At 48.4% G+C, this 21096-nt stretch overlaps 2 long non-coding RNA genes across 2 annotated transcripts in view; one reads left to right on the top strand and one right to left on the bottom strand.

Annotated features, from left to right (window-relative positions):
• Nucleotides 1–11431, top strand: part of LOC308198100 — a 149502-nt gene extending 138071 nt beyond the window's left edge. Inside the window, exon 2 of the long non-coding RNA XR_013953633.1 lies at nucleotides 547–11431. This is a non-coding gene — a long non-coding RNA (uncharacterized lncRNA). The remainder of the gene's footprint in view (nucleotides 1–546) is intronic.
• Nucleotides 4917–21096, bottom strand: part of LOC308198101 — a 28392-nt gene continuing 12212 nt past the window's right edge. Inside the window, exon 2 of the long non-coding RNA XR_013953634.1 lies at nucleotides 4917–12909. This is a non-coding gene — a long non-coding RNA (uncharacterized lncRNA). The remainder of the gene's footprint in view (nucleotides 12910–21096) is intronic.

The raw sequence follows: 21096 nt of genomic DNA, 5'->3' as shown, positions 1-21096 counted from the left end.
CTGTGATGCTGTGATGGGCTCACGTTACGGTAACGCCTGAGGCTAGTAGGATGGCTGTGTTTAGTAGGGGGACTTCTATCGGGTTGAGTGGTTTAATTCCTGTTGGGGGTCATTGGCCTCCTAGTTCTGGGGTTGGGGCCAGGCTCGAGTGGAAGAACGCTCAGAAGAACCCTAAGAAGAAGAATGCTTCGGATGTGATGAAAAGGATTATGCCGTATCGTAGGCCTTTTTGGACTGTGGGAGTGTGATGGCCTTGGAAGGTGCTTTCTCGTACAATGTCTCGTCATCATTGGAGTATTACTAGGAGTATTGAGATGAGGCCTAGGGTTAGTAGTATGGATGAGTTGTAGTGGAATCACATGATTAATCCTGAGGTTGTGAGTAGGGCGGCGGCTGCCCCGAAGATTGGTCAAGGGCTTGGGTCAACTATGTGGTATGAGTGTGCTTGGTGTGCCATTAGATGTTTTCTTGTAAGTATAGGCTTAGAAGGAGCACGAAGACGTAGGCCTGGATTATGGCTACTGCTACTTCTAGGATGGTTAGGAGTAGTAGGATGATTATTGTTAGGATGGATACTGCAGGAAGGGTGGGTATTAATGCAATGGAGGCTGTAGAGATGAGTTGGATGAGTAAGTGTCCTGCTGTAAGGTTGGCTGTAAGGCGGACTCCGAGGGCTAGGGGGCGGATTAGTAGGCTGGTTGTTTCGATCAGGATTAGTGCGGGGATTAGGGGTGTAGGGGTACCTTCGGGTAATAGGTGGGCTAAAGAGGCTGATGGTTGGTTTCGTAGGCCTGTTAGTAGTGTGGCGAGCCATAGTGGGAAGGCTAGGGCTATGTTCATAGATAGTTGGGTGGTTGGGGTGAATGTATACGGAAGGAGGCCTAGAAGGTTGATTGTAAGAAGTATGATTATTAGGGATGTAAATATTATGGCTCATTTGTGGCCATTTTTGTTGAGTGGGACTATTAGTTGTTTTGTGATTAGGTGAAGGAGTCATGTTTGGATAGTAGAAAGGCGGTTGTTGATTCATCGGTTGTTTGGGGACGGGAATAGTAGGGCTGGGAAGAGTAGGGATAGTAGGATTAAGGGGATGCCAAATAGATTGGGGCTGGAAAATTGGTCAAAGAAGCTTAGGTTCATGGTCAGGATCATGGTGTGGGTTTGGTAGTGAGGGAGGTCTTATTTGATGGGGGGTTGGTTGTGGTGAAGGCTAGTAGTTTTGGTTGGATGAGGAGTGCTAGGGTTAATCAGGTTATAATTATGATTGAAAATCATGGTGCGGGGTTAAGCTGTGGCATATCATTAAGGAGGGGGAAGTCCCTCTTTGGCTAGCTTAAAAGGCTAGTGCTGTTGCATAGCTTCTTAATGATTAGGATGATGATAGAAGGGACGATCAGGCCTCGAAATGTGGGAGTGGGGTTGATTCTACTACAGTAGGTATGTAGCTGTGATTAGCCCCGCAAATTTCTGAGCATTGTCCGTAAAAAATCCCAGGCCGGGTGGTAATGAATGAAGTTTGGTTTAGTCGGCCTGGGATTGCGTCTGTTTTAACTCCGAGCGTTGGGACTGCTCAGGAGTGGAGTACGTCTCCTGCAGTAATGATCACGCGGATGGGGGATTCTATTGGGATAACTACGCGGTGGTCAACTTCTAGCAGTCGGAAGTGGCCGTTGGGTAGGTCTGGGGTGGGCACTATGTAGGAGTCGAATGATAGGTCTTTGAAGTCTGTGTATTCGTAGCTTCAGTATCATTGGTGGCCGATGGCTTTTAGGGTGAGGTCTGGTTCATCGATTTCGTCCATTATGTAGAGGATTTGTAGGGATGGGAGGGCGAGGAGTACCAGGACGATAGCAGGTAGGATTGTCCAGATCAGCTCTACTTCTTGGGTGTCTACAGCATTGGACGAGAGTTTTTCTGTTAGTATGTGGGCTAAAAGGTAGAGAACTAGGCTGCAGATAGCTAGGGCAACGATTAGGGCGTGGTCGTGGAATTCAACGAGTTCTTCTATGATGGGTGATGAGGCGTCTTGGAATCCTAGTTGGGAGTGGTTGGCCACATGAGATGTACAGGATTTTTACCTGTGATTTAGTCTTGACAAGGCTATGTAATTGGTTTACTAACGTCTCATAAGAAAGAAGCATGAGCGGTTAACCTCCTGGGAGACCCAGAAAACTTCACCCCAGCAAACCCGCTAGTAACCCCACCACACATCAAGCCAGAATGATACTTCCTATTTGCCTACGCCATCCTACGTTCAATCCCAAATAAACTAGGAGGCGTATTAGCACTGGCCGCCTCCGTACTGATCCTATTCCTAATCCCATTCCTGCACAAATCAAAACAACGAGCAATAACATTCCGACCACTCTCCCAGCTCCTATTCTGAGTACTAGTCGCCGACCTCCTCGTCCTAACATGAGTAGGAAGCCAACCCGTCGAACACCCATTCATCATCATCGGCCAACTCGCTTCAATCGCCTACTTCACTATCCTCCTATTTCTCCTCCCCGCCGCAAGCGCCCTAGAAAACAAAATACTCAACTGCTAAATACTCTAATAGTTTATAAAAACATTGGTCTTGTAAACCAAAGATTGAAGACTTACCACTTCTTAGAGTACCCCAAACTCAGAAAAAAAGGACTCAAACCTTTATCTCCAGCTCCCAAAGCTGGCATTTTCAATAAACTATTCTCTGACCCTAACCCCTAAACCGCCCGAATAGCACCCCGCGACAACCCCCGCACAAGCTCCAATACAACAAACAAAGTCAACAACAGCCCCCAACCCGCCACTAAAAACATCCCTGCCCCATGTGAATAAAACATGGAAACTCCACTAAAATCCGACCGAACAACAAACACCCCAACATTATTCACAGTAGAAACCCCGAACTTCCAAGCCCCCATAAACCCCCCAAACACCAACCCCCCAAAAACAATTGCCACAAACGCTACTGCACATCCAATCACCCGTCAATCCCCCCAAGCCCCAGGGAAAGGCTCCGCTGCTAAAGCTACTGAATAAACAAACACCACCAGCATACCCCCCAAATACACCATAAACAGCACTAAAGCCACGAACGAAACCCCAAGGCCCAGCAACCACCCGCACCCCGCCACAGACGCTAACACCAAACCAACAACCCCATAATACGGCGAAGGATTCGACGCCACACCCAAAACACCCACCGCAAAGCAAATCCCTAAAAAAAACATAAAATAAGTCATTATTCCTGCCCGGACACTACCCGAGGCCTGCGGCTCGAAAAGCCGCCATTGTTCTCAACTACAGGAACTAACCGCAAGCCCCCAATAATTCTACCCCATCTATGCCATTATGCTTAACCCCCCCCCCCTCCCCCCCCGAGGCGGGGGTATTTGGTTATGCATATTCGTGCATAAATTTATATACCCCATATACATACATACTATAGTACCAGTAATATACATTATATACGGACTATCTTATAAGCAGGTGCTAAACCCATACATGTACACGGCCATTAAACCCTTAAACACACTCCTACCAAACCACCCGGCATGAATGTTCTAGGACCATACCCCACAACACCCAATACAACTCCACTCAAGCGCATAACAAGACCCCATTTTAATGAATGCTCACAGGACATGCTCCAACAACAACTCTCCACCACATATCTCATGCAGTTCGTATCAGACGGATTTATTAATCGTACTCCTCACGTGAAATCAGCAACCCGTTGCACATAATGTCCGGTATGACTAGCTTCAGGCCCATACGTTCCCCCTAAACCCCTCGCCCTCCTCACATTTTTGCGCCTCTGGTTCCTCGGTCAGGGCCATCCATTGGGTTCACTCACCCCTCCTTGCCCTTCAAAGTGGCATCTGTGAGTACTTTCACCTTCTCAATGCGTAATCGCGGCATGTTCCAGCTTTTTGGCGCCTCTGGTTCCTCTTATTTTTTCCGGGGTTACCTCACAGGTGGCTATTCCCAGTGATCTCGGGGGTCCCACAATCTAAGCCTGGACACACCTGCCTCACGGCCTATCCTATATTTCAAGGGTCCCTCGATGAGACGGTTGGCGTATATGGGGAATCATCCTGACACTGATGCACTTTGACCACATTCAGTTAATGTTACCTCCACCCTCCGGGTTAAATGGGGCTATTGGATGAATGCTCGTTGACATAGCACAAAACAACAAATCATTAAGCGCAACCCCTGCGCTTCACAAACTAAACCAGTAAACTTTCGCTAACCACCATGTAGCATAAACCTTCATCGCCCAATCCCAGCAAACTACCTCTAAAACTCCATTAATCATCTCTTCCATGACATCATCGGAACGATGTACATATACACACAAACACATACAAAATAACTTAAACTTATTAGAGAAACTCCAGTACTAAAAATAGTAAACACAAGCAATAATTTCATATACTTCACTCTCACTCACCACTCAACTATCAGCTAACCACACCCCCGTCCACATAGCTTAACACAAAGCATGGCACTGAAGTTGCCAAGATGGCATAAAACATGCCTGCGGACAAAAGACTTAGTCCTAACCTTACGGTTGGTTTTTGCTAAATATATACATGCAAGTATCCGCGCCCCAGTGTAAACGCCCTCGACCACCTACCCCCATACAGGCCTTGAGGAGCGGGTATCAGGCACACCCAAGTAGTAGCCCAAGACGCCTCGCTAAGCCACGCCCCCACGGGTATTCAGCAGTAATTAACATTAAGCAATGAGTGCAGATAGCTAGGGCAACGATTAGGGCGTGGTCGTGGAATTCAACGAGTTCTTCTATGATGGGTGATGAGGCGTCTTGGAATCCTAGTTGGGAGTGGTTGGCCACATGAGATGTACAGGATTTTTACCTGTGATTTAGTCTTGACAAGGCTATGTAATTGGTTTACTAACGTCTCATAAGAAAGAAGCATGAGCGGTTAATGCAGTTGGCTTGAAACCAGCATGTGAGGGTTCGATTCCTTCCTTTCTTGTACTTGGACGAAGGCCGGTTCCTCGAAAGTATGGTATGGGGGAGGGCAGCCGTGGATTCATTCAACGTTTGTGGTAGTTAGTTCTGGTTGTAGGACTTTTCGTTTGGCCGAAAAGGCTTCTCAGATGATGAATATTAGTATGATTACGGCTACTATTGAGATTAGGGAGCCGATGGAGGAAATGGTGTTTCATAGTGTGTAGGCGTCGGGATAGTCCGAGTATCGTCGGGGTATTCCTGCTAGGCCTAGGAAGTGCTGGGGGAAGAACGTTAGGTTTACTCCTGTAAATATTACCCCGAAGTGGGCTTTTGCTCATGTTTGGTGTAGGGTAAACCCAGTGAGTAGTGGGAATCAGTGAGTAAATCCTGCTAGAATGGCAAAGACGGCGCCTATGGATAGGACGTAGTGGAAGTGGGCAACTACGTAGTACGTGTCGTGCAGGGCGATGTCTAGGGAAGAGTTTGCAAGAACGATTCCTATTAATCCTCCGATGGTAAATAGGAAGATAAATCCTAGAGCTCATAGTATTGGGGGGGTCTCATTTGATTGTTCCTCCGTGCAGGGTGGCTAGTCAGCTAAATACTTTGATTCCGGTAGGGATGGCAATGATTATAGTGGCTGATGTAAAGTAGGCTCGGGTATCAACGTCTATTCCTACTGTAAACATGTGGTGAGCTCAGACGATGAATCCTAGGAAGCCGATGGATAGTATGGCTCAGACTATTCCCATGTAGCCGAAGGGCTCCTTTTTGCCTGAGTAGTACGTGACTACGTGTGAGATGATTCCGAACCCCGGTAGGATCAGAATATAGACTTCTGGGTGTCCGAAGAATCAGAATAGGTGTTGGTACAGGATTGGGTCTCCTCCTCCAGCGGGGTCGAAGAATGTGGTGTTTAGGTTTCAATCAGTTAGTAATATTGTAATACCGGTGGCGAGTACGGGGAGTGATAGAAGGAGTAGGATGGCGGTAATTAGTACGGATCAGACAAATAGTGTCCACTTCCACTACGTCCTATCCATAGGCGCCGTCTTTGCCATTCTAGCAGGATTTACTCACTGATTCCCACTACTCACTGGGTTTACCCTACACCAAACATGAGCAAAAGCCCACTTCGGGGTAATATTTACAGGAGTAAACCTAACGTTCTTCCCCCAGCACTTCCTAGGCCTAGCAGGAATACCCCGACGATACTCGGACTATCCCGACGCCTACACACTATGAAACACCATTTCCTCCTAGTCCTAGGACTTAGAGAAACTCCAGTACTAAAAATAGTAAACACAAGCAATAATTTCATATACTTCACTCTCACTCACCACTCAACTATCAGCTAACCACACCCCCGTCCACATAGCTTAACACAAAGCATGGCACTGAAGTTGCCAAGATGGCATAAAACATGCCTGCGGACAAAAGACTTAGTCCTAACCTTACGGTTGGTTTTTGCTAAATATATACATGCAAGTATCCGCGCCCCAGTGTAAACGCCCTCGACCACCTACCCCCATACAGGCCTTGAGGAGCGGGTATCAGGCACACCCAAGTAGTAGCCCAAGACGCCTCGCTAAGCCACGCCCCCACGGGTATTCAGCAGTAATTAACATTAAGCAATGAGTGCAAACTTGACTTAGTTATAGCAACAGCCTAACTTCAAGGGTTGGTAAATCTTGTGCCAGCCACCGCGGTCATACAAGAAACCCAAATCAACCGTCCTATTGACACGGCGTAAAGAGTGGTAAAATGCCTATCCTAGCTAACTAAGATCAAAATGCAACTGAGCTGTCATAAGCCCAAGATGCACCTAAACACACCATTAAGATGATCTTAGGAACTAACGACTGATTTAAACCCACGAAAGCCAGGGCCCAAACTGGGATTAGATACCCCACTATGCCTGGCCCTAAATCTTGATACTTACTTTACCGAAGTATCCGCCAGAGAACTACGAGCACAAACGCTTAAAACTCTAAGGATTTGGCGGTGCCCCAAACCCACCTAGAGGAGCCTGTTCTACAATCGATAATCCCCGATTAACCCAACCACCCCTTGCCAACACAGCCTACATACCGCCGTCGCCAGCCCACCTCGAATGAGAGCACAACAGTGGACACAATAGCACCCCGCTAATAAGACAGGTCAAGGTATAGCCTATGGAGTGGAAGAAATGGGCTACATTCCCTATTCATAGGGCACACGGAAAGAAGCGTGAAACCACTTCTGGAAGGCGGATTTAGCAGTAAAGTGGGACAATAGAGCCTACTTTAAGCCGGCCCTGGGGCACGTACATACCGCCCGTCACCCTCCTCAAAAGCCACATCCCACATAACTAATACCATAAATACGCTGAAGATGAGGTAAGTCGTAACAAGGTAAGTGTACCGGAAGGTGTACTTAGAATATCAAGACGTAGCTATAACACCAAAGCACTCAGCTTACACCTGAAAGATATCTACTAGACCGGATCGTCTTGAAGCCCCCCCTCTAGCTCAACCACACAAATAGTACACCAAAACTAAAGAATTTACTAAACTAATTAAACTAAAGCATTTTACAGTCTTAGTATAGGCGATAGAAAAGACACTTAGACGCGATAGAGACCCCAGTACCGTAAGGGAAAGATGAAATAGCAGTGAAACAATCAAAGCGACAGACAGCAAAGATCAACCCTTGTACCTTTTGCATCATGGTTTAGCGAGAACAACCAAGCAAAGTGAACTAAAGTTTGCCCCCCCGAAACCCAAGCGAGCTACTTTCAAGCAGTTAAAGAGAGCGAACCCGTCTCTGTTGCAAAAGAGTGGGATGACTTGTCAGTAGAGGTGAAAAGCCAACCGAGCTGGGTGATAGCTGGTTACCTGTGAAACGAATCTAAGTTCCCCCTTAATCCTCCCTACCGGACATCCTGAACCCTAATGAGATGATTAAGAGCTATTTAATGGAGGGACAGCTCCATTAAAAAAGGACACAACCTCGACTAGCGGATAATTCTTACTACTGATCCTACCGTGGGCCCTAAAGCAGCCATCAAAAAAGAGTGCGTCAAAGCTCCACCACCTAAAAATACCAAAATAAGATGATTCCCTTATCACAAACAGGTCAACCTATGAATATAGGAGAATTAATGCTAAAATAAGTAACTCAGGGCCACACCCCTCTAACGGCGCAAGCTTACATAGAAACATTATTAACAGACCTAGACAGATACAAAAACCCCTACAAGACCACGTATTAACTAACCCTGTTAACCCGACTCAGGAGCGCCTATAAGAGCGATTAAAATCTGTGAAAGGAACTCGGCAAATTAATAAGGCCCGACTGTTTACCAAAAACATAGCCTTCAGCAAATTAAACAAGTATTGAAGGTGATGCCTGCCCGGTGACTTAGGTTTAACGGCCGCGGTATCCTAACCGTGCAAAGGTAGCGCAATCAATTGTCCCATAAATCGAGACTTGTATGAATGGCTAAACGAGGTCTTAACTGTCTCTCACAGATAATCAGTGAAATTGATCTCCCCGTGCAAAAGCGGGGATGTGAACATAAGACGAGAAGACCCTGTGGAACTTAAAAATCAACGACCACCGCGAATCCTCAATCAACCCCACTGGGGCCACTACCATCGCAGAGCCTGGTCGATATTTTTCGGTTGGGGCGACCTTGGAGGAGAACAAATCCTCCAAAAACAAGACCATACCTCTTTACCTAGAGCTACCCCTCAAAGTGCTAACAGTGACCAGACCCAATATAATTGATTAATGGACCAAGCTACCCCAGGGATAACAGCGCAATCCCCCTCAAGAGCCCATATCGACAGGGGGGTTTACGACCTCGATGTTGGATCAGGACATCCTAATGGTGCAGCCGCTATTAAGGGTTCGTTTGTTCAACGATTAACAGTCCTACGTGATCTGAGTTCAGACCGGAGCAATCCAGGTCGGTTTCTATCTATGACACACTCTCCCCAGTACGAAAGGACCGGGAAAGTGGGGCCAATACCACAAGCACGCCCCCCCCCTCTAAGCAGTGAAACCAACTAAACCGTGAAGAGGGCCTTCCCCCACCACTTTCAATCCTAGAAAAGGACCAGCTAGAGTGGCAGAGCCCGGCAAGTGCAGAAGGCTTAAGCCCTTTCCCCAGAGGTTCAAATCCTCTCCCTAGCTTCACCCATGATTCAAATAACAACACTAAGCTGCCTCATTATATCCCTCCTATACATCATCCCAATCCTGATTGCCGTAGCCTTCCTAACCCTAGTAGAACGGAAAATCCTAAGCTACATACAATCCCGCAAAGGCCCTAACGTTGTCGGGCCTTTTGGCCTACTTCAACCATTTGCGGACGGACTGAAACTATTTACCAAAGAGCCCATCCGACCCTCTACCTCTTCCCCACTTCTATTCATTCTGATACCAATACTAGCCCTTGTCCTAGCCCTCACCACTTGAGCACCACTACCACTCCCATTTCCCCTAGCAGATCTAAACCTCGGAGTTCTCTTCCTAATAGCCATGTCAAGCCTAGCCGTCTACTCAGTCCTATGATCAGGCTGAGCCTCGAACTCAAAATACGCACTAATCGGAGCCCTACGGGCAGTAGCACAGACCATTTCATACGAAGTGACACTGGCCATAATCCTGCTATCAATAATCATACTAAGCGGAAGCTACACACTCAGCTCCTTTGCCGTCGCACAGGAGCCTCTATACTTCATTTTCTCCTCATGACCCCTAGCAATAATATGATACGTATCCACCCTAGCAGAGACAAACCGAGCTCCTTTTGACCTCACAGAGGGTGAATCTGAGCTAGTCTCAGGGTTTAACGTTGAATACGCCGCAGGACCCTTCGCCTTATTCTTCCTAGCTGAATATGCGAACATTATGCTAATAAATACACTTACAGCCATCATATTCCTAAACCCAAGCGCCCTAGGGCCACCCACAGAACTATTCCCCGTCATCCTAGCCACAAAAGTCCTCCTACTATCTTCTGGTTTCTTATGGGTCCGAGCTTCATACCCACGATTCCGATATGACCAACTAATGCACCTACTATGAAAAAACTTCCTACCCCTCACACTAGCTCTGTGCCTCTGACACATCAGCATACCTATCTGCTATGCAGGCCTACCTCCTTACATAAGGAAATGTGCCTGAACTACAAAGGGTCACTATGATAAAGTGAACATAGAGGTATAACAGCCCTCTCATTTCCTGTTGACCTTAGAAAAGTAGGAATTGAACCCACACAAGAGAAATCAAAATTCTCCATACTTCCCTTATATTATTTTCTAGTAGAGTCAGCTAATCAAGCTATCGGGCCCATACCCCGAAAATGATGGTTTAACCCCCTCCTCTACTAATGAACCCTTACGCGACCCCAATCATAACCTTCAGCCTCATCTTGGGCACCACAATCACAATTTCCAGCAACCACTGAGTTCTGGCCTGGACAGGACTGGAGATCAACGCACTAGCCATCATTCCCCTAATTGCCAAATCCCACCACCCACGAGCAGTAGAAGCCGCAACGAAATACTTCCTAACCCAAGCAGCTGCTTCCGCCCTGGTCCTATTCTCTAGCATAACCAATGCCTGAGTCACCGGCCAATGAGACATCACACAAATAAACCACCCAACCTCCTGTCTACTACTGACAGCAGCAATCGCTATTAAACTGGGCCTAGTGCCATTTCACTTCTGATTCCCAGAAGTACTACAAGGATCGCCACTAATAACAGCCCTGCTACTCTCGACCCTCATAAAATTCCCCCCACTAACCCTGCTCCTACTAACATCCAAATCCCTCGACCCAGCTCTACTCACCGCCATGGCCCTAGCCTCAACAGCACTAGGAGGCTGAATAGGACTGAACCAAACACAAACACGCAAAATCCTAGCCTTCTCGTCCATCTCCCACTTAGGCTGAATCGCCATCATCCTAGTTTACAGCCCCAAATTGGCCTTACTTACCTTCTACCTATACTAGGATGGCCTCTAGCAGGATTTACTCACTGATTCCCACTACTCACTGGGTTTACCCTACACCAAACATGAGCAAAAGCCCACTTCGGGGTAATATTTACAGGAGTAAACCTAACGTTCTTCCCCCAGCACTTCCTAGGCCTAGCAGGAATACCCCGACGATACTCGGACTATCCCGACGCCTACACACTATGAAACACCATTTCCTCCATCGGCTCCCTAATCTCAATAGTAGCCGTAATCATACTAATATTCATCATCTGAGAAGCCTTTCCGGCCAAACGAAAAGTCCTACAACCAGAACTAACTACCACAAACGTTGAATGAATCCACGGCTGCCCTCCCCCATACCATACTTTCGAGGAACCGGCCTTCGTCCAAGTACAAGAAAGGAAGGAATCGAACCCTCACATGCTGGTTTCAAGCCAACTGCATTAACCGCTCATGCTTCTTTCTTATGAGACGTTAGTAAACCAATTACATAGCCTTGTCAAGACTAAATCACAGGTAAAAATCCTGTACATCTCATGTGGCCAACCACTCCCAACTAGGATTCCAAGACGCCTCATCACCCATCATAGAAGAACTCGTTGAATTCCACGACCACGCCCTAATCGTTGCCCTAGCTATCTGCAGCCTAGTTCTCTACCTTTTAGCCCACATACTAACAGAAAAACTCTCGTCCAATGCTGTAGACGCCCAAGAAGTAGAGCTGATCTGGACAATCCTACCTGCTATCGTCCTGGTACTCCTCGCCCTCCCATCCCTACAAATCCTCTACATAATGGACAAAATCGATGAACCAGACCTCACCCTAAAAGCCATCGGCCACCAATGATACTGAAGCTACGAATACACAGACTTCAAAGACCTATCATTCGACTCCTACATAGTGCCCACCCCAGACTTACCCAACGGCCACTTCCGACTGCTAGAAGTTGACCACCGCGTAGTTATCCCAATAGAATCCCCCATCCGCGTGATCATTACTGCAGGAGACGTACTCCACTCCTGAGCAGTCCCAACGCTCGGAGTTAAAACAGACGCAATCCCAGGCCGACTAAACCAAACTTCATTCATTACCACCCGGCCTGGGATTTTTTACGGACAATGCTCAGAAATTTGCGGGGCTAATCACAGCTACATACCCATTGTAGTAGAATCAACCCCACTCCCACATTTCGAGGCCTGATCGTCCCTTCTATCATCATCCTAATCATTAAGAAGCTATGCAACAGCACTAGCCTTTTAAGCTAGCCAAAGAGGGACTTCCCCCTCCTTAATGATATGCCACAGCTTAACCCCGCACCATGATTTTCAATCATAATTATAACCTGATTAACCCTAGCACTCCTCATCCAACCAAAACTACTAGCCTTCACCACAACCAACCCCCCATCAAATAAGACCTCCCTCACTACCAAACCCACACCATGATCCTGACCATGAACCTAAGCTTCTTTGACCAATTTTCCAGCCCCAATCTATTCGGCATCCCCTTAATCCTACTATCCCTACTCTTCCCAGCCCTACTATTCCCATCCCCAAACAACCGATGAATCAACAACCGCCTTTCTACTATCCAAACATGACTCCTTCACCTAATCACAAAACAACTAATAGTCCCACTCAACAAAAATGGCCACAAATGAGCCATAATATTTACATCCCTAATAATCATACTTCTTACAATCAACCTTCTAGGCCTCCTTCCATATACATTTACCCCAACCACCCAACTATCTATGAACATAGCCCTAGCCTTCCCACTATGGCTCGCCACACTACTAACAGGCCTACGAAACCAACCATCAGCCTCTTTAGCCCACCTATTACCCGAAGGTACCCCTACACCCCTAATCCCCGCACTAATCCTGATCGAAACAACCAGCCTACTAATCCGCCCCCTAGCCCTCGGAGTCCGCCTTACAGCCAACCTTACAGCAGGACACTTACTCATCCAACTCATCTCTACAGCCTCCATTGCATTAATACCCACCCTTCCTGCAGTATCCATCCTAACAATAATCATCCTACTACTCCTAACCATCCTAGAAGTAGCAGTAGCCATAATCCAGGCCTACGTCTTCGTGCTCCTTCTAAGCCTATACTTACAAGAAAACATCTAATGGCACACCAAGCACACTCATACCACATAGTTGACCCAAGCCCTTGACCAATCTTCGGGGCAGCCGCCGCCCTACTCACAACCTCAGGATTAATCATGTGATTCCACTACAACTCATCCATACTACTAACCCTAGGCCTCATCTCAATACTCCTAGTAATACTCCAATGATGACGAGACATTGTACGAGAAAGCACCTTCCAAGGCCATCACACTCCCACAGTCCAAAAAGGCCTACGATACGGCATAATCCTTTTCATCACATCCGAAGCATTCTTCTTCTTAGGGTTCTTCTGAGCGTTCTTCCACTCGAGCCTGGCCCCAACCCCAGAACTAGGAGGCCAATGACCCCCAACAGGAATTAAACCACTCAACCCGATAGAAGTCCCCCTACTAAACACAGCCATCCTACTAGCCTCAGGCGTTACCGTAACGTGAGCCCATCACAGCATCACAGAAGGAAACCGAAAACACGCCATCCACGCCCTAACCCTAACGATCCTCCTGGGATTCTACTTCACAGCCCTACAAGCAATAGAATACCACGAAGCCCCATTCTCAATCGCCGATAGCGTCTACGGATCTACCTTCTTCGTTGCCACTGGATTCCACGGACTCCACGTAATCATCGGATCCTCCTTCCTGACCGTCTGCCTCTTCCGACTGATCAAGTTCCACTTTACATCAGACCACCACTTCGGATTCGAGGCAGCAGCCTGATACTGACACTTCGTAGACGTCATCTGACTATTCCTCTACATAACCATCTACTGATGAGGATCTTGCTCTTCTAGTATATTAATTACAATTGACTTCCAATCTCTAGAATCTGGTATAAACCCAGAGGAGAGCAATGAACGCACTCATGTTCATATTCGCCCTATCATCAATCCTAAGCGCCGCCCTAACCGCATTAAACTTCTGACTCGCCCAAATAAACCCCGACTCAGAGAAACTCTCACCGTACGAATGTGGATTCGACCCACTTGGATCTGCTCGATTACCATTCTCAGTCCGATTCTTCCTCAGTAGCCATCCTGTTCGTCCTATTCGACCTAGAAATCGCCCTCCTACTCCCCCTGCCATGAGCCGTCCAAGTCCAATCCCCCCTAATGACCCTCACCTGAACTGTAGCGATCCTCCTTCTCCTAACACTCGGACTGGCCTACGAGTGAATTCAAGGGGGCCTAGAATGAGCAGAATAACAGAAAGTTAGTCTAACCAAAAAGATAGCTGGTTTCGACCCAGCAGATTACAGCCAACCCTGTAACTTTCTTATGTCGCCCCTACATTTAAGCTTCTACTCAGCCTTCATTTTCAGCGGACTAGGACTAGCCTTCCACCGAACCCACCTAGTATCCGCCCTACTATGCCTTGAAAGCATAATATTATCGATATTCGTAGGCCTATCAATATGATCCATCGAAAACCAAGTCTCCTCATTCACCATGGTACCAATTCTCATGCTAACCTTCTCAGCGTGTGAGGCGGGCACAGGCCTGGCCATCCTAGTAGCCTCCACCCGCACACATGGCTCCGACCATCTACACAACCTAAACCTCCTGCAATGCTAAAAATCATCCTACCCACAATCATACTTCTTCCAACAGCCCTGCTGTCTCCACCAAAATTTCTATGGACTAACACCACCTTATACAGCCTCCTAATCGCTGCCCTAAGCCTACAGTGATTAATCCCAACCTACTACCCCTACAAATTTTTATCCAACTGAACAGGAATTGACCAAATCTCATCCCCCCTCCTAGTACTATCCTGCTGACTACTCCCACTCATAATCATAGCAAGCCAAAACCACCTGCAACAAGAACCCCTACAACGCAAACGAATCTTTATCTCAACCTTAGTCGCAGTCCAGCCATTCATCCTACTAGCCTTTTCCACCACAGAACTAGCACTATTTTACATCTCATTTGAAGCAACCCTCATTCCCACCCTAATCTTAATCACCCGATGGGGGAACCAACCAGAACGCCTAAGCGCTGGCATCTACCTGCTATTCTACACGCTAGTAAGCTCTCTACCCCTGCTAATCACAATCATACACCTATACGTGAAAATTGGCACCCTGCACCTGCCAACCCTACAACTAACCCACCCAACCCTATCCACCTCATGGACAGGAATACTATCAGGTCTAGCACTGCTCATAGCATTCATAGTAAAAGCCCCACTATACGGCCTACACCTCTGACTGCCAAAAGCCCACGTAGAAGCACCCATCGCAGGCTCAATACTCCTCGCCGCCCTACTACTAAAGCTAGGAGGATACGGAATTATACGAGTCACTCTATTTATGGGCCCACTGTCCAACCTCCTGCACTACCCCTTCCTAACCCTGGCCCTATGAGGCGCCCTAATGACTAGCTCAATCTGCCTACGACGGACAGACCTAAAATCACTAATCGCTTATTCATCCGTTAGCCACATAGGCCTAGTTATCGCCGCAGGAATAATCCAAACCCACTGATCATTCTCAGGGGCAATGATCCTAATAATTTCCCATGGACTAACTTCCTCCATACTATTCTGCCTAGCCAACACAAACTATGAACGTACGCACAGCCGAATTCTACTACTCACACGAGGCCTACAACCTCTCCTACCACTCATAGCTACCTGATGATTGCTGGCCAATCTAACAAACATAGCCTTACCCCCAACAACAAACCTCATAGCAGAGCTAACCATTATAATCACCTTATTCAACTGATCTGCCTTCACGATCATCCTAACAGGAATCGCAACCCTACTAACCGCCTCCTACACCTTATTCATACTACTAATGACCCAACGAGGCTCAATCCCCTCCCACATCACATCTATGCAAAACTCAACCACGCGAGAACACCTGCTCATAACACTCCACATTATCCCAATATTCCTCCTAATCCTCAAACCCGAACTGATCTCCGGAATCCCCTCATGCAAGTATAGTTTAAACCAAACATTAAACTGTGATTCTAAGAATAGAAGTTCAAACCTTCTTACCTGCCGAGGGGAGGGTTTAACCAACAAGAGCTGCTAACTCTTACATCTGAGCCTAAAACCTCAGCCCCCTTACTTTTAAAGGATAACAGCAATCCACTGGTCTTAGGAACCACCCATCTTGGTGCAAATCCAAGTAAAAGTAGTGAACCCCACACTACTAATCAACTCCCTCACACTACTCACGCTGACAATCCTCCTAACCCCAATCATCCTGCCATTTCTATTTAAAAACTTTAAAAACACCCCACAAGCCACCACCCGCGCTGTTAAAACCGCATTCCTAATTAGCCTAGCCCCTACAACCGCATTCATCTACTCGGGAGTAGAATCTGTCACCTGCCACTGGGAGTGAAAATTCATTATAAACTTTAAAATCCCCCTGAGCCTAAAAATAGACCAATACTCAATAACATTTCTTCCAATCGCCCTATTTGTAACATGATCAATCCTACAATTCGCCATATGATACATGGCCTCAGAGCCATACGTAACAAAATTTTTCACCTACCTACTGACATTCCTAGTCGCCATACTCCTCCTAACAACCGCAAACAACATATTCCTCCTATTCGTAGGCTGGGAAGGAGTACGAATCATGTCCTTCCTTCTCATCGGCTGATGACAAGGCCAAGCAGATGCCAACACCGCCGCCCTACAAGCCGTAATCTACAACCGAATCGGAGACGTCGGACTGATCCTGAGCATAGCATGACTAGCTTCAACATTCAACACCTGAGAGATCCAACAAGCCGTACACCCCCACCAAACCCCAATCCTCCCCCTCATAGGATTAATCCTCGCAGCCGCAGGAAAATCCGCCCAATTTGGACTCCACCCATGACTGCCCGCAGCAATAGAAGGCCCCACCCCAGTATCAGCCCTACTGCACTCCAGTACCATAGTAGTAGCCGGAATCTTCCTGCTCATCCGCATGCACCCCCTGCTAGCCACCAACCAGACAGCCCTAACTGCCTGCCTATGCCTAGGTGCTCTATCAACCCTATTCGCTGCCACATGCGCCCTAACCCAAAATGACATCAAAAAAATCATTGCTTTCTCAACATCCAGCCAACTAGGACTAATAATAGTCACTATCGGACTAAACCTCCCACAACTAGCCTTCCTACACATCTCAACCCATGCCTTCTTTAAAGCCATACTATTCCTATGCTCAGGGTCTATCATCCACAACCTAAACGGAGAACAAGATATCCGAAAGATAGGAGGCCTACAGAAAATACTCCCAGTCACTACTTCCTGCCTAACCATCGGAAACCTGGCGCTGATAGGAACCCCATTCCTAGCCGGATTCTACTCAAAAGACCTCATCATCGAAAGCTTAAACACATCATACCTAAATACTTGAGCCCTACTCCTAACCCTTATAGCCACAGCATTCACCGCAACCTACAGCATCCGCATAACCATCCTAGTCCAAGCTGGACAAACCCGAATCCCCCCAATAGTATCAATAAACGAAAACAACCCACTAATCACCGCCCCCCTAACCCGACTCGCCCTAGGCAGCATTACAGCAGGAATAATCATTACCTCTTTCATCACACCAACCAAAACCCCCCCAATAACCATACCCCTTATCACCAAAACTGCTGCCATCCTCATAACAATCCTAGGAATCATCCTAGCCCTAGAACTATCGAACATAACACACACCCTCACTCACCCCAAACCAAACCCCCTCATAAACTTCTCCTCTGCATTAGGGTACTTCAACCCCCTAGTACACCGATTCTTCTCCAAAAACCTACTAGAAAAGGGACAAAACATTGCCCTACACTTGATCGACCTCTCCTGACTCAAAAAAATAGGGCCAGAGGGCCTTGCTGAACTACAAGTAGCCGCAAGCAAAGCCGCAACCTCAATACACACAGGGCTAATTAAGGCCTACCTAGGATCCTTCGCCCTCTCCATCCTGGTAATAATCCTAATAACACACAGACTCACTAATGGCCCCTAACATCCGCAAATCCCATCCCCTACTAAAAATAATCAACAACTCCCTAATCGACCTACCCGCCCCCTCCAACATCTCTGCCTGATGAAACTTCGGCTCCCTTCTAGCCATCTGCTTAGCCACACAAATCCTAACAGGCCTGCTACTAGCCATACACTACACCGCAGACACTTCACTCGCCTTCTCCTCAGTAGCTCACACATGCCGAGACGTCCAGTACGGATGGCTCATCCGCAACCTCCACGCCAACGGTGCTTCGCTCTTCTTTATCTGCATCTACTTACACATCGGACGAGGCCTCTACTACGGCTCCTACCTATACAAAGAAACCTGAAACACAGGAGTAATCCTCCTACTCACCCTAATAGCAACTGCCTTCGTAGGGTATGTCCTACCATGAGGACAAATGTCATTCTGAGGGGCCACCGTAATCACCAACCTATTCTCAGCCATCCCGTACATTGGGCAAACTCTAGTAGAATGAGCCTGAGGAGGATTCTCAGTAGACAATCCAACCTTAACCCGATTCTTCGCCATCCACTTCCTACTGCCCTTCCTAATTGCAGGAATCACCCTAGTCCACCTAACCTTCCTACACGAATCAGGCTCAAATAACCCACTAGGAATCGTATCAGACTGCGACAAAATCCCATTCCACCCATACTTCTCCATGAAAGACAGCTTAGGGCTTACCCTAATAATCACCCCTCTAATAGCACTAGCCCTATTTTCACCGAACCTCCTGGTTCTTGGAATCCTAGTTGGGAGTGGTTGGCCACATGAGATGTACAGGATTTTTACCTGTGATTTAGTCTTGACAAGGCTATGTAATTGGTTTACTAACGTCTCATAAGAAAGAAGCATGAGCGGTTAATGCAGTTGGCTTGAAACCCATCCCCAGTGGTGCCAGTGCACTCTCTGAACTCACTGAAGTGCATCCCCAGTGGTGCCAGTGCACTCTCTGCACTCACTGCACTGCATCCCCAGTGGTGCCAGTGCGCTCTCTGGAGTCACAGCACTGCATCCCCAGTGGTGCCAGTGCACTCTCTGGACTCACTGCACTGCATCCCCAGTGGTGCCAGTGCACTCTCTGGACTCACTGCACTGCATCCCCAGTGGTGCCAGTGCACTCTCTGGACTCACTGCAGTGCATCCCCAGTGGTGCCAGTGCACTCTCTGGACTCACTGCACTCCATCCCCAGTGGTGCCAGTGCACTCTCTGGACTCACTGAAGTGCATCCCCAGTGGTGCCAGTGCACTCTCTGCACTCACTGCACTGCATCCACAGTGGTGCCAGTGCGCTCTCTGGAGTCACAGCACTGCATCCCCAGCGGTGCCAGTGCAATCTCTGGACTCACTGCACTGCATCCCCAGTGGTGCCAGTGCACTCTCTGGACTCACTGAAGTGCATCCCCAGTGGTGCCATTGCACTCTCTGCACTCACTGCACTGCATCCCCAGTGGTGCCAGTGCACTCACTGGACTGACTGCACTGCATCCCCAGTGGTGCCAGTGCGCTCTCCGGAGTCACAGCACTGCATCCCCAGTGGTGCCAGTGCACTCACTGGACACACTGTACTGCAACACAGGTGGTGCCAGTGCACTCTCTGCACTCACTGCACAGCATCCCCAGTGGTGCCAGTGCATTCACTGGACTCACTGGACTGCATCACCAGTGGTGCCAGTGCACTCTCTGGACTCAATGCACTACATCCCCTGTGGTGCCAGTGCACTCTCTGGACTCACTGCACTGCATCCCCAGTGGTGTCAGTGTACTCTCTGGACTCACTGCACTGCATCCCCAGTGGTGCCAGAGCACTCTCTGGACTCACTGCACTGCATCCCCAGTGGTGCCAGTGCACTCTCTGGACTCACTGTAATGCATCCCCAGTGGTGCCAGTGCACTCTCTGGACTCACTGCACTGCATCCCCAGTGGTGCCAGTGCAATCTCTGGACTCACTGCAGTGCATCCCCAGTGGTGCCAGTGCACTCTCTGGACTCACTGCAGTGCATCCCCAGTGGTGCCAGTGCACTCTCTGGACTCACTGTACTGCATCCCCAGTGGTGCCAGTGCACTCTCTGGACTCACAGCAGTGCATCACCAGTGGTGCCAGTGCACTCTCTGGACTCACAGCAGTGCATCCCAAGTGGTGCCAGTGCACTCTCTGGACTCACTGCACTGCATCACCAGTGGTGCCAGTGAAGTCTCTGGACTCACTGCACTGCATCCCCAGTGGTGCCAGTGCACTCTCTGGACTCACTGCACTGCATCCCCAGTGGTGCCAGTGAAGTCTCTGGACTCACTGCACTGCATCCCCACTGCTGCCAGTGCACTCTCTGGACTCACTGCACTGCATCCCCAGTGGTGCCAGTGCACTCTCTGGACTCACTGCACTGCATCCCCAGTGGTGCCAGTGCACTCTCTCGAGTCACTGCACTGCATCCCCAGTGGTGCCAGTGCACTCACTGGACTCACTGTACTGCATCATCGGTGGTGCCAGTGCACTCTCTGGACTCACTGCACTGCATCCCCAGTGGTGCCAGTGCACTCTCTGGACTCACTGCACTGCAGGCCCAGTGGTACCAGTGCACTCACTGGACTCACTGTACTGCATCACCAGTGGTGCCAGTGCACTCTCTGGACTCACTGCACTGCATCGCCAGTGGTTCCAGTGCATTCACTGGACTCACTGTACTGCATCCCCAGTGGTGCCAGTGCACTCTCTGGACTCACTGCACTGCATCCCCAGTGGTGCCAGTGAGCTCTCTGGACTCACTGCACTGCATCCCCAGTGGTGCCAGTGTACTCACAGGATTCACTGCACTGCATCCCCAGTGGTGCTAGTGCACTCTCTGGACTCACTGCAGTGCATCCCCAGTGGTGCCAGTGCACTCTCTGGACTCACTGAAGTGCATTCTCAGTGGTGCCAGTGCACTCTCTGGGCTCACTGAAGTGCATCACCAGTGGTGCCATTGCACTCTCTGCACTCACTGCACTGCATCCCCAGTGGT

This window comes from Anser brachyrhynchus (genome assembly GCF_964034855.1).
Source record: "Anser brachyrhynchus genome assembly, chromosome: 7".
NCBI classification, from domain to species: domain Eukaryota; kingdom Metazoa; phylum Chordata; class Aves; order Anseriformes; family Anatidae; genus Anser; species Anser brachyrhynchus.
Note: the sequence above shows the minus strand (reverse complement) of the source record. Positions and strands in the feature narration are given on the sequence as shown.